The sequence below is a fragment of the Silene latifolia genome, chromosome Y (genome assembly GCF_048544455.1).
Source record: "Silene latifolia isolate original U9 population chromosome Y, ASM4854445v1, whole genome shotgun sequence".
NCBI lineage: Eukaryota > Viridiplantae > Streptophyta > Magnoliopsida > Caryophyllales > Caryophyllaceae > Silene > Silene latifolia.
The window spans coordinates 398,649,909-398,665,682 of record NC_133538.1 but is presented as its reverse complement, the minus strand read 5'-3'; the positions used below and the strand labels follow the sequence as shown (position 1 = coordinate 398,665,682).

General features: G+C 42.3%; 1 non-coding gene across 1 annotated transcript; it reads left to right on the top strand.

Moving 5' to 3' along the window:
• The first annotated feature begins 14,719 nt into the window (after nt 1-14,719).
• LOC141634554 (small nucleolar RNA R71) lies at nt 14,720-14,826 on the top strand. The gene has a single exon (XR_012539282.1). It is a non-coding gene; the product is annotated as a small nucleolar RNA R71 (small nucleolar RNA).
• Nucleotides 14,827-15,774: the final 948 nt, after the last annotated feature.

Here is a 15,774-nt window from a genome sequence, read left to right as displayed (position 1 = left end):
CGAACCTTTGCTCGTCCCGAGTAAAGAGGTGACAAAGACTAGGACCAATACTAACCTATCCTAATAATATAGCCGATATGAGACAATTAGCAGGTCTCACTCCGCCCCTTCAACTCACAACAAGACAACCATGAGGTAGGATGCCTTCTTGCAAGGCAAGGTGGGTTTTGCCTGTAACACCCCGATATTCAGAGGAGCCTTAACTAGGCCTTCCTTAGCATATAAGGGCGTTACCATCTCGGTTGCCCGAGGTAAGTAATTATCAAACGTCAATAAAAGAACTATTAAGTTGTGTTACAAGTGATTTAAACCAAAAATATAATACAATGTTACAACAAACAAACTACTCGCTATAACCGTCACAATTCGTGAAGACTCATCCCCGCCCGGAAATCAGCTATCAACATCATCAACACCTGTTAAGACCGACTGCTCACCATAAGGGATCACGGCAGACACATAACAAACAAACAACCACACAAGGTCAGTACTGAGACAAGACAAGACAATGACAACTACAATCAACAATACAAACAACACCACCAACTCCAACCTCAGCCTCCACAACCCAATCAACTCTGTCACTGACTGTCCACTGGACCAGCCCTGCCAGTGGGGGACCGCAGCCGTTCCCACCTAAGCCCCGCTCATCGTACGAGCGATAACCCTGTCCATTAATGTGCACATCCCCTCCCGTGGCGGGTTCCACGAAGGGCGAAACTAGGGCGTGAAGTCACTCCCGCAAGTGACCCCACTCAGCCGAGAACGCATCTCGAGAACCAACAACAACGATCACCATCACAGTCACAACACAAACAAATACTACAACAAACAAGCACAACACTACCACAACGACCGACACACTAGACCGTCAACAGAAACTGAGTAGGCGAACCTACCTTTAAGCAACCGCAACCAATCCATGCCGACAGATAACCCGTCCAGCAACCAAGCAAAGCCTATTATCATCATGCAAATATCTATTACTACAAGCAAAACCCTAACTATAGAAGCAAAGGCACGGATGATGAATATGACATACCTAATAGGGGAAACTCAGTAAGAGACCGCTACCCGACTCAAGAGACGCCCTCCTAAGGCTCAAGGATCTTCAAAAGGCACCCATGGAGGTTTTGAGGTGAAGGGAAGGGGAAGAGGCGGCTGAAGGATAGGAGGAAAGTGGCGAAAGTGATATGCGGATCTAACAAAACGCGATATATAACCCCCGCTGGAAACTGGGCACTCGATCGAGTACCCAACCTACTCGATCGAGTAACCCCCTACTCGATCGAGTAACCTAGCTACTCGATCGAGTAGCCTCTACTCTATCGAGTACCACTCTTTCAACTCAACTCTAGATGGCCTCGGCACCCAACTCTAAGGTCATCCCGCTCCCAAGGTCAGTCAACGATGGTCAAAGGGTCCCTAGAAAGGGCGGGTATTACAGTCTTCCCCCCTTAAAAAGAACTTCGTCCCCGAAGTTCAACTCACCCCTCCCGCTAACGACTCGGAACCAACATAATCTCACCAATCTTCCCGGCTAAACCACTACTCCTTGTAAAACACCATCCCCCCCCATGTCATCATCATCACCGTCCACCTTTATACCTATCGATTCTTGCCACTATCATGCAAGCTCTATCACAGACAACCGTTATTTATATATATGTAAAGCATCCAACCCGCAATGCGAATCGTCACTCACGATCTCCCAACATACAATAATTACTATCCACCCGTCAATCCAACACATTTCTCACATTAATTATCATATGGTACAACCAATGCCACCATGTTACTTGACAACGTAACTCGAGTACGATTTATCACACTATGACTATTTTTTTTTTTTTTTTTTTTTTATATATGACCGTCTCTTGAAACATACAGCCCCTTCACTTTAAATGACTAAAGTAATTCGTTATATCTCAGGATTTTTGTAGTTGAAGCAAAACATAATACCGACAACAAAACATAATACCGACAACATTATAAACAAGCAAAGCATTATTCAAAAACATCCTTTTTGTTTCGCCCTTTTGTTTCGCGACATTACTCTTCCCCTCTAAAAAGGAACTTCGTCCCCGAAGTTCACCACCCAATATTGACACGTATTACTTATTATGGGCATCAAAACATGAAAGAAAACCACATTATTATAGACATTACTCACTAACTGCACACTCGTTAGATTACAATCATGCACACGCCACCGGAATAACTAGTCACCGTTGATAACATATATTAACCTGGTATGTACAAATGTACGAGGAGCTACAACCCCGATAAATAGATCGTAATGAGGCGTATGCAAAAATAAAAGTAACAAGAAATTATTACCGCCTTACTAATCGTGACAAATACGCTTATAAAACTTCAATCATGGCTTGCAACATATGAAATTAACGGTTCAAAGGTGTTACTACACACTAATGACCACGTTAAACAGTAAACTTGCAATTATAAAACAATTGAACATTTTTAATTTTCAAAAACCCCCTGTAACAGTGCTACTCGATCGAGTAACTAGCGGTACTCGATCGAGTGCCATGCTACTCGATCGAGTGTCTTGGCTACTCGATCGAGTAGCTCGAGATCAGAATGTCTCTTTACTTCCCTTCCTGCAGCTACTCGATAGAGTGTGGGGTACTGTCGAGTACTGCAGTCAAGCTCTTTTCATAACCGCCGTAAACCAACATATAACACAAGACTGTCACATAAATTGAGTCGGGGTGATGCCCCGACTCTCAATAATCCTGCCAAAAGGTTAGTGTAGCAATTCCGGCCTTATGGCCAATCATACAAATCCAACTAAATCTCAACAATAAAAGGAAACAACTACTAAAGTCTAACACCGATATCATCATCCAACATCAACTACTATCAACAAGGATAAGAAAACAAGGAGGATCACTCCTGCTGCTGCTGCTGCTCAAACATCACCTCATCATCACCACCACCCGAAGTACCAGCTCCTGATGTCCCAATCCCCGCATCCACTCCTGCTCCTGCTCCTCCTGCTCCTGGGCCTGCGTACCATGGAGTCAAGCCGCCGTAAGGGAAGGACTGAGGTGTCCCCCACGTCGACTGTTCCACTCCGTAGGAATGGAAAACCCCGTGTAGTCCCCAACTCCACTCCACCAAACGGATGCGGTCCCTCCGTCCCTACCCCCGAGCGTAGGCCATCTCGTGCATGTTCCGGAGTGTCAAGGTGGATGACACTCTCTCCGCTGTGTAATCGGACCGCGTCTCGGGGTGTCGAGGTAAGGGTAGCATGGAAAAGGCTACCGCTGTTTGTGGTGCTACCGGTGGTGGCCTAGTCTCGGGGCCCTCTCCCTCACTCTACGGGGTCCCTCACCACTCGGGTCTCTCCACCACCGTACTCCCGCATTCTCACCCTTCGTCGGCCCGGCATCTCCCGAGAATGGCGTCGTCGATGAGGTAGGTCTGTAGCTGGCGAGGTCCGTCATCCTCCTCCTCCTCCTCGTCATCGGAGTTCACCGTCACTACTGCCGGCTCCAAGGGCTCCGTGGGTGGGAGGTGCTCAGGAGCTGGAATCTTCATCCAACTCATCCCATGCACCCTCCATGCTAGGCTACCATCAGCCAAGGTCCTCAACCATTTCAAGTCGAGGTAGTATTCGCGATCCATGGTAGGCACTGGGGTAACTAGAGGCACGTATGCCGGAGAAGCCTCAAAGGAGGTTAGCTTTTCAGCTAACCGAGTGGCAATGGCACCACAACTGAGGTACCGGGAAGAGGAAGAAGCCATCAAGGCAAGAGCAGCACAAACTATGGAAGGAGCATTGAAGACCACTTTCTTGGCCCGCTCCGGGTTGAGGTACGACATCAAAAGCAAGACCTCATGGTTGTTCAACTTACTAATATCCTTTCTATCATAGAGGAGGTTTGAAAGGGAACGAAGGAAGATTCTCAAGGTGATGTGTCTTTGAACGTCATTAATCAAAGATATTGCTCGAGGTGGGAGCTTGCTTCCCAGTCAAGCACGGCATTAAGCGGCAGACGCCGCACTCAGCTGGAATGTCAGTGATGGAATCCTTGGGAGGCTTGGCCAACCCAAGGTGAGAGGCAAACAGGTCCATAGTTAACAGGAAACTGGTATTCATCAATCTAAACTCGACAATCGACTACCGGGTCATAGTTAAAGGAGCTCATGAATTCTAGGGTAAGGAAGGGGTAGGTGTGCTTCCTCAATGCAGACAAACCCGTAAACCCCAAGGTTTCGAATATGTGACGGACATCCGTCTCTATTTCCAACTCTTCCAACACAGCGGTGTCAACACACTTTGTGGATCTCATCTTGCGTTTTTGTAAAGCTACAAAACGCTCCCTTTGCTTAAAGTCGACAAAAACAACAGAAGGGTACTCAGAAACTGCGGGTACTACCGGTCCACTAGCCTCCCCCCTCTCCAGTGGATCAACCCTCCCCCGTTTACTCTGACGGGTTCCAAGGTTTAGTCTCGGCATCTGATTTAGACATAAGTCCAACAACTTGTATAAACATCCAAACACTTGTTTCATGTAATCTGAATTTACCTACCCAGCTAAGCATACCATTTTCCAACAAATTTTGATATGTGAAGCACATAACTCATGCTATTAACCTTGAATATTAAGATAAGTACTCATGTTTATCAACAGTTTCTAAAATTTTAACATACCAGGTCAAATTACTACTACTTCACAAGCCACGGTGGTGAAGGAAATTATCATGGCGGTCACATATGTTCGACAAATTGAGTATCCTAGCATGATTCTAAAGTTACTCCAAACACATTTCCAATCACATATTACTGAATTAAGAGAAATAGTAAGAAATTTCATAGCATATCATCATCACTTCCATATTATGTTTAATAACCCAAACAAATTTTTCAGACGGTCTTTACAAATTTGAGACAATTTTGGCATAATTTTCATCATCAATCGTTCCTACTATCATACTGAGGTTCAACTTATACTTATATTGTCAATTACCACATCAATTTTCCAATTCTAAGTCACGAATTTCCCATAAGGCACTTTTAAGACGGAGTTTTAAGGCAACTTTCTAAGGTGATAATCATCAGAATTCACTTTTCCACATGATATAAACAATGTATAGTACTTAATTCCATCATCTAATCAATGTAGAACAATCAAAAATCAATTTCAAATTTGTAACCCTAGAAATTTCGATTTCATCTTTGCAACTTTTCTAATCTAATCTACAGCAATTAATCACCAACAAACATGGAAAAGAGGCATGTGAATCATATTTCAACTATCTAAAGCAACTATTACATCATGTGAATCGAAAATTTCAGATTATCTCCTCATTCTAACACATTCAAAGTAACATATCACATAAATTAAGAAGAATCACATACCTTGATTGATTAGTAAGATAAAGAAACGAATTAAACAAGAAAAATCAACCCCAAGAATCACTACTAACCCAAGAGAAAGAGAGGATTTGGGAGAGGTTAAGGGATTTGAGAGTGATATAGGATGGTAGTATGGTTGTGTCGAAATATGGAAGAATAAGAAGAAGAAATAGAAAGGTGAAGGGTTTTAAGAAAACCCGTAGGAATGCTGCACAGTAACCTACTCGATCGAGTGCCTGGGGTACTCGATCGAGTACCACCCTACTCGATCGAGTAGGAGCCAAATCGTCGGGTACCTGCAGGAATTTTCCCACATTCCGACATCATAGCTTCCTAATTAGATCGAGTGAGGTCTACTCGGTCAAGTAAGCACTCGCACTCGGTCAAGTATAGTTAAGTACCCGATCATAAGTACGAAGTAAGTCGAGAATACCTGCAAAACAACACCATGTGTCGAGTCCAACTAAGTTCGGAATTCGACACTAATTATCGCATTCAATCATGTTTTATAACCATTGTCACACAAGATACAACTCTTCAACAACTAAGAGGCATATCACGTTACGTTATACAAGTTACTCAACTCGGTCTACCTGTCACCGAGTTACGTATAAACCTAACCGTGCCATTTTATTACATTTACTTACCTTACATGCTATTACTAAACTCGTGTTTACATCAAATTGAAACGTATAGTTAACATTAATTCCCCATACTTACTTATCACACAATTATATACTTTGCAAATCACTTAATCAATTATGTCTTATATGTTATTCTAAGCAATCTATTTTGCATAATTCAAATATTTCGCAGCGGAAAAGTTTCAACTAGCTAATAAAGCATATTCACCTTACCATATACCGTGATTCGAATTATTACTCATTCATACTATAACTATCATTATAGTCATCTCAGTAGGATCTACAAGCTCACTTACAACTTCCTTCATCATTAATTTTATGACAAACACCTACATGTTCGCTATTCATATTACACATTCAAATTCACACTTTCACGCATCTCCATGACGTATAATCTCGTCACATAACTTCTAGCTATCCTATAAGCTCACTAATCATCCAACGAGCTTCAATAATCTCGTCAATGACTACCATACTCGGCCCAAACATTACTATCACACCTCTATTAATTCTAACAAAACTTAACCAGAGATAGCTCCGGCACAATTAACATACATAGCACACATAGACACACGGACTCACATTCCCATCCCATGTGACTGGCTTAAGTGTTCTGGGGCCAAGATTTTGAAATGAGGGCGCCTACTCACCCAAAATCTAGCATCAGCCGGGGCTCCCATTACACATACACCAGGTTCATTTTATTAGACTCCCTATGTTCATTATGTTCATTAGTTACAGGTTCCAAAACCTGGCTCTGATACCACTTTGTAACACCCCGATATTCAGAGGAGCCTTAACTAGGCCTTCCTTAGCATATAAGGGCGTTACCATCTCGGTTGCCCGAGGTAAGTAATTATCAAACGTCAATAAAAGAACTATTAAGTTGTGTTACAAGTGATTTAAACCAAAAATATAATACAATGTTACAACAAACAAACTACTCGCTATAACCGTCACAATTCGTGAAGACTCATCCCCGCCCGGAAATCAGCTATCAACATCATCAACACCTGTTAAGACCGACTGCTCACCATAAGGGATCACGGCAGACACATAACAAACAAACAACCACACAAGGTCAGTACTGAGACAAGACAAGACAATGACAACTACAATCAACAATACAAACAACACCACCAACTCCAACCTCAGCCTCCACAACCCAATCAACTCTGTCACTGACTGTCCACTGGACCAGCCCTGCCAGTGGGGGACCGCAGCCGTTCCCACCTAAGCCCCGCTCATCGTACGAGCGATAACCCTGTCCATTAATGTGCACATCCCCTCCCGTGGCGGGTTCCACGAAGGGCGAAACTAGGGCGTGAAGTCACTCCCGCAAGTGACCCCACTCAGCCGAGAACGCATCTCGAGAACCAACAACAACGATCACCATCACAGTCACAACACAAACAAATACTACAACAAACAAGCACAACACTACCACAACGACCGACACACTAGACCGTCAACAGAAACTGAGTAGGCGAACCTACCTTTAAGCAACCGCAACCAATCCATGCCGACAGATAACCCGTCCAGCAACCAAGCAAAGCCTATTATCATCATGCAAATATCTATTACTACAAGCAAAACCCTAACTATAGAAGCAAAGGCACGGATGATGAATATGACATACCTAATAGGGGAAACTCAGTAAGAGACCGCTACCCGACTCAAGAGACGCCCTCCTAAGGCTCAAGGATCTTCAAAAGGCACCCATGGAGGTTTTGAGGTGAAGGGAAGGGGAAGAGGCGGCTGAAGGATAGGAGGAAAGTGGCGAAAGTGATATGCGGATCTAACAAAACGCGATATATAACCCCCGCTGGAAACTGGGCACTCGATCGAGTACCCAACCTACTCGATCGAGTAACCCCCTACTCGATCGAGTAACCTAGCTACTCGATCGAGTAGCCTCTACTCTATCGAGTACCACTCTTTCAACTCAACTCTAGATGGCCTCGGCACCCAACTCTAAGGTCATCCCGCTCCCAAGGTCAGTCAACGATGGTCAAAGGGTCCCTAGAAAGGGCGGGTATTACATTGCCAAAATGGCGACACATCCAAACTTTAAGCACACAAAAACACATAATGGATGCATCTACAAAAAGAATAGCCACTCCCTCATCAAGTGGCGGAGGCACTAAAGAGGAACAAATTTAAGAGCATGTAATCCTTCACAAATACTAGTTCAACAAATTACTAAGTCTAAGAGGATGGCACTAAATTACCTCCAAATGGTGTTAAACTAGACTACTTTCGTCCTCAATTTCCAAATGCTTTCGTCAAGAGCGATCGGATGGTGGTGGAATGATGATCCCTATGATGCTAGTGGCATATGACATGACAAGTCTCGAATTCTCTACAAAAGTAAAGGTCATGGATCGTCCCAAGCTTGACCAAGTGGCTTGACAAAAGGCTTTTTGGGAATGAAATGCTCAAATCTTTATTCACAACGGGTGGATATGACTAGTATTCAAAATTGTCCTCATTTCACTTTCACATTTCAAAAATTTAAGATGGGGTTTGTCCCTTCCGGGCTAGTGTCCTTTGCTTTCACCAATCGCTTATTAGGCAACCGGTTAACCTCTAGACAATAGCTTTTCGGGGTGATAGTCACTCTGTGTCTGGGCGGCCGAATTCACAACCGTATGGGGGCCCAATTCAATGGATCCCACACCAAAGCACATCGAAGTGGTACGCCTCCATTAAAACAACTTAACTTTCTCAACTTTCAACAATTCATAACATTTGAGGTTTCCTTGGCATTACATTACTTCCACATGACAAAATTTCTTTGAAATGAGCACTTCAAGCTTATTGATAGAAAAATATTTTTGGGTTGCCTTACCACAAGGTCAAACAAGGTCACCAAGACAAGTTAACCAAGTCCACATCACATCACAGGGTTGGATAGGTGACTCACATGCAAACCCTTGACTAGGCCTTGGGTCATGGGTCAAAAGACACTATTATGACACTATCTAGGGTGTTTTACAACCATTCTAGTAGGCAAAATCTTAAGTTGAACAAGTATTTATAATGGCTTAGTTGCTCTTGTCAAAGTTCCTAAATAGGCATTTTTCAAAACATTTCTAACATGCAACTACATGCCATGATGCAACTAATATAAACATCCTAATGAAAGTGATTCTATCAACTATTATGACATATAAACTAAATGCAAGTCCTAAATTCACATTGTTACACCGCATCAATCAAAGTAAAGCCACATAGTCATTAACATAAAGAGGAAAAAGGAGATTGGAAAGATCATACCATGCGGTCTTCAATATCCTCATGTCTCGGATGTGGCGTAGTCAATCAATATGAACAAGGATAGAACAAGCACAATATATATACAAGACAATATATACAAGACTACAAAAGGAAATAAACATGTTTTTGGGTTTTCAATTTTCAAATTTTTATGATTTTTGAAATTTTTCAATTTTTTTGGATTTTTGAATAAGAGTTAAATGTTAGAATTCCCATCCCCACACTAATATGGGCATTGTTCTCAATGGCCAAAACGATGGAAATTATGCAAAGATGATGCATGATTTCTATACTAAATGCAATCTATACTAAGCTACACTACATGATGCATGGTTTTTGTTATGACGGAGAGGATAATTTAGATTACCTCCCGTTGCGTATGCATTAACTTCCCCAAACCGAGTGAGACACTATTGCTAATGTCCAAGGATGGGTATAGTTCATGCACACACTATGCTATGCATGAAACTAATTTGTCATTTTGGATTTTGAAAACGGGAACAATAGAATGAGAACACCTCAATGGTACCGAGGTGTGAGTCCTCTAATGGGGCTAGGACTACTCCAACAATGATCAAAATTAAATATAATACAAAGAGAGAAATAGACAAACCATGAGAGTGTAGGAGTCTCCAAGGCTTGCTAATCTTCCATCATGCTATCATCACCACTTCCCTCATGAGAAGTGGTCACATTGCCACTTTCCTTGTCATTTGCTTCTTCACTTTCTTCCTCATCTTCCTCATCATCATCTTCACCATCCTTTTCTCCTTCACTTGCTTCTTCCTCAATATTATCATCAACTTCTTCATCATTTCCAACAACCTCATTGTCACCCAAAACGACCCTAGATGCACCCAGAAATAAGACTTCTCTATCCGCCCAACTAGGCAAAGGACAAGATGGATCAAGTAGTCCTTGCCTAGCTAAATGTAGGAGGGGTGGATATTGAGCCAAGTAGGCATTTTTCCGATCTTCATAGGCTTGCTTGTGCATTGCTTGCATGAGAAGAGTCACATAGTCTTTCCCAACTTCAACTCCTTCCGGCTTGAACTCTTCATATTTAAAGGGGTAAGGTGGTATGACAATGGAAGAGGAGGGCATTTCAAGATCACCCTTTTGTTGTTGAATGATATACTCGGCTTCTTTGGAAAGGGGAAGTAGATAATTGGTCCGGTGGATGCTTAGACGGCAAATCTTTGAAGGCAAGGTGAACGATATAGCTTCACTAGTTAGCCATCCATACTTAGTGTCAAGGGGGTTATGGGCAACCCACTTGAACTTGTGAATCATAGTATGCATATCAACAAGATGGCCACCCTCCTTTGCTTTGTACTTGTTATCCTTATTGAAGTTAGGATCAAAGTGCTTGGCTAGGAGTGTAACTAGGCCGCCATTGACAATAACGGTCGTGCCCTTCTTCCCACAATCAATATTGAGCCATCTATCTACCAAGAGCCTCAAAGAATTGTAAGGCTTGGTGTGAACTCTTCCGATATTCAAAGCCGATTCAAGGAGAATAAAATCAAGTCTTGTGAAATGGTTGGTATTTTTCCTAGCAATTATGGTGTTACCCACGACCTTGTGCCATACTCTTATGCCCGGATGGTGGACCAAAAGAGCACGACTCGCATGAAAATCCTCAAATTTCTTCCCGGAGATTGCCTCCCAAAGAGGTTCGGGGTCACACTTTCCATAACTCTTAAAATAACTTGGTTCATCACTAAGACCCAAAATTTCACCCAATTCCCTAAAGGTAATGCGTCTACTAACATTAGCTAGACGAAACTCGATATTCTCCCTATTCTCAACTTTGGTGACTTTCAAAGAACTTCAAAATTTCAAGGTAAGGGAGGGGTATGTCAATTCCCTTGTTTCAAACAATTTCTTCAACCCCATGGCATTGAAAAAGGCTTTTGTTTGTTCAAGAACACCCAATTTTTCTAAGGTATCTTCACATATGAATTTGGTGGATTGTAATGACTTCATAGCAAACTTGACAAAGGTATTTCTATGGGTATCGGAAATAAAAGTTACCTCCGGATAATGTAAAAGTTGATCAATTACCGGAGTAGAAGGTGTTGTTGCTCCCATAGAAGGTTGTTGTTGTTGTTGCACTTCCAAGTTTGGTGTTGCTACCACCATAGCCAATGCTTTCTTTGTTTGAAGAGCCTTTTTCCTTTGTGAGAGTGCCTTAGCCTTTGGTGCCTTTGTTGCCTTTGTTGCTCCCTTAGTCCTTGCCATTGATGAACTAACCAAGAAAAGAATGAAAAATCTTCAATTTGTAGTATGCCCAAATCGATTTGAAGGAGAAAGGCTTTGCCTTTATGGAAACAAAAATCGACTCAAAGGTTGAAGATTTTGTGCTTGGTTTTGATTTTTGTTGAGGAAGGAGTGATTAATTTGTTGTTGGAAGGATGGTTTGATTTGATTTTGGTGAATGTTGTTGAGGGTTTTTGTTTTTGTGATGGAGAGGATGAGGGTTTTGATGTTGTGGGTAGTGTTTATGAATGAATGAATGAATGAATGAAGGTGGGAGGGGTTTTAAAGAGACCGAAATTTTCGAATCTGCAGGGGCAATCCGTGCGGATTCTGCCCAATCCGTGCGGATTCTGCTCTTTCTGAACTTTGCAAAACTCGCCTAAAGACGGGCGGATTTGTGACAATCCGCTCGGATTTGCTGAACACGGGACGGGCGGATTTGCTTAAAGACGGACGGATTTCAGTCCAGAAAAATTTTGCTTGTTTTCCTCAGCTGCAAAGACGGGCGTCTTTTTTACAAGACGGACGGATTCTTCAAGACGGGCGGATTCTTCACGGGACGCCCGGATTCAGTCACAGTCAAGAATTTTTCAAAATTTAGCTCAGTTCAGGACGGGCGTCTTTTCTGCAATACGCTCGGATTCTGTAAGACGGGCGGATTCTCTGGAATCCGCTCGGATTCTTCCCCTGTGTACACGGATTCAGTTCCATCCGTGCACATTGCATTTCCCATACCGTTCTTCCATTCTTTCTTCAAGTCTTGTGTTCATCATTGTGGGGGCACTACTAAGGCATGGATAGCCTAGGCAATTGCCATCCCCACACTAAGCTAAAAGCACTACACATCAATTGAAATCGTTAGTCCCTCCCTCACTTCTCTCAAACATGACAATTATTTTGATCAAAGTAAATAAAAATCCAATGATGACAAAAATGCAATACAAGAATTGAAATGTAAGTTAGGGAGTTAGAAATATTTACAAGTGGTGGTTTAGGGAGGACTCCACCAAACTCTCATTCTTGATGAGATGTCAAGGGGGCATGTCCAAGGTGTTGTTGATGTTGCTCAACACCTTGAAGAAGTAATCAAAAGCTTGTTCATTATCATGGTAGAGGTTCTCAATAGACCGTGGCCCTTGTTGTTGGTCTTGATCGATGGCATTACCAATGTAGGGATTAAAAATCCCTTCAAATTCGTCGTCCCAAAGACCACAAACTTCATTGAGTTGATCATTGAAAATCTCTTGCTTAGATGGAGACGACTCTCCCAATTTCTTCTCTTGGCCAATGAGGCCATCCTCTTCTTCCTTGGTTGATTTTGATGAGCTTTGCAAGCTCTCCTTGTCACAATTCACTTGCTCTTTGAATGGAGCATCTTCAATTTTCTTCTTCCATTGGAGTTCCGTTTTCTTCCTTTCATCTTTTCGGCTATAATGATCAATCATGAAACATGGCTCATGCAAACGAGGAGCTCTCATAGTCTTGTCAAGATTAAAAGTTATGCTTTCATCTCCCACTTCTAGAGTGAGCTCACCATGTTTCACATCAATTACCGCACCGGCGGTGTGTAGGAAAGGTCTTCCTAGGATGATTGGAATGTTGGAATCCTCCTCCATATCAACAATGACAAAGTCCACCGGGATGAAAAACTTCCCAATTCGCACGGGGACATCTTCCCATATCCCTAACGGTTTCTTCGTCTATCTATCGGCCATTTGAAGTGTGATGTTGGTGCATTTAAGCTCTCCCATCCCCAACCTTTTACTCACCGAGTACGGCATGACACTCACACTAGCCCCTAGATCACATAAGGCTTTGTTGATCGTTGTGTCGCCAATGGTACACGGTATTGAGAAGCTTCCCGGATCCTTTAACTTTGGAGGTGAACTCCCTTGAAGTATTGCAATACTCACCTTAGTGAAGGCGATAGTCTCAAGCTTCCGGATCGACTTGTTCTTTGTGAGGATATCTTTCATGTATTTCGCATAGGCCGGAACGTGATTGATTAATTCCGTGAAAGGAATTGAGACTTCTAAATTCTTCACAATTTCCATGAACTTTCCAAGTTGATCATCAAATTTGGGCTTGGCTTGACGACTTGGGAAAGGAAGTCTAATCACAATGGGCTCCTTCTCCTTGGCCTTGTCTTCATTTTTCTTTGAACTTTCTTCTTTTGATGATTCTCCATCTTTGGAGTTTTGCACAATTTCTTCCTTTTCACTAGCTTCCACAACTTCATCCTCAACTTGCTTCTTTGGTGCTTCATACCTTGTACCACTTCTCAAGTGAATGGCACTAACGTTTCATGTCTAGGGGATTACTTTGAGGTGGTAATTGCCCCTTTTGTCTTTGTGAGCTTGAAGATGCTAGTTGAGTCAATTGTGTTTCCAACATCTTGGTGTGAGCTAAAATGTTGTTGATGGTGGTTTCCTTTGCTTGGCTATCTTTTTGCATTTGAGTGAAAAATTCTTGTTCATTGTTTTGCATTTGGAGGACCGCTTTTTGGACATCAAAGCCTTGGTCATTTTGGTGATTGTATGGATTTTGATTTTGGTAACCTTGGTTTTGATTGTAAAAGGGTCTTTGATTTTGGTTTCTCATGGGTGGTGGAGTGTATGTTGTTTGAGGGTTTTGAACATTTTGGCTTTTGTATGAGAGATTTGGATGGAATTTGGTGTTTTCATTGTAAAAGTTGGAATAAGGGGTACCACTCTTGTATGCTTGGAAAGCATTCACTTGTTCATTTGTTCCCCTACATTCACCTTGGTCATGTCCCAAAGTTCCATAATTCTCACATATCCCACTTGGGATTGATGAGGATGCCGTCATGGCATTAACATGATGCTTTGATGATTTTGAGTTTTCCTCAAGTCTAGCCATAGCTTGTTCAAACTTCAAGTTGATTGTGTCAATGTGAGCACTAAGTTGAGCACCCAATTGATTAACGGAGTCCACTTCATACTTTCCTCCTCTAGTAGCCTTGCGAGGTCTACTATATTGTGAGTTATGGACCGCCATTTCCTCAATCTTGTTCCATGTTTGATTGTCATCAACTTCGGTGAACATTCCATTTGATCCCATATTGAGAATGTTCCTAGAATCTTCATATAAACCATTCCAAAATTGTTGCACCAAAAACCATTCGCTAAGTCCATGGTGAGGACATGAGCGACAAATTCCCTTGAACCGCTCCCAAGCTTCATACAAAGACTCTTCATCCCTTTGCTTAAAACCCGTAATTTGAGCTCTTAGCATGTTAGTCTTTTCCGGTGGGTAGAATTTTTTGTAGAAAGCTAGAGCCAACTTCTTCCAAGAATCTATTCCAAGGGTGGCCTTATCAAGGCCCTTCAACCATTGCTTCGCGGTGCCGATTAAGGAAAAAGGAAATAAAACCTATCTAATTTGGTCTTGAGTCACGCCCGTTTGAGAGATGGCATCACAATAGTCGCAAAAGGTTTCCATATGAGAATGAGGGTCCTCACTAGGCATCCCCCCGAATTGGCTCCTCTCAACTAATTGGATGAAGGCGGACTTGGCAATAAAATTTCCGGTTAGATGTTGCGGTGTAGAAGTACCATTTGGTAGATTCTCCTCGGTGGGTACGGAGTGTGACGAGAATTTTGGCATTGTAGGTGGATTTTGTGGGGTATTGTGTAATGGGTTTTCTTCTCCTTCTATTGCGAAAGGATTGACAAACTCACTAGTGGGTTGGACAACTTCACTAATACCTCGTAAATTCCTCCTAACAACTCTCCTATTGTTCGTCAAGGTTCTTTCGATTTCACGGTCAAAAGGTAACAAATCACCTTGTAACCTTCTAGACATGCAAAATATCAAACAACTCGAAAACAATTAGAACAAACCTTGAGGAGTTTTACTTCCTCGAGGCGAAGAAAGACACAACTAATGACAATAAAAAGAAATCTAAATCAAACAAACACCGTCCCCGGCAACGGCGCCATTTTTGATGCGATCCCGCTAAGTGTTCAAAAATTAAGATGTGGTCGTTGGTCACGGTCGAATCAAAACACAATTTATAGCTCCACAAACAACTCTACAATTAGTAAAGAGGCAAGTAAAGGTCGTATCCCAAGGGACGGGAGTTGAAATGAGATTTCTATTGTAACTAGTGGTGTCTAAGGAGGTGTCATAAATTGGGTTGATGTAGAAGGTTACTAAACTAAAATAGCAATGAAAATAATC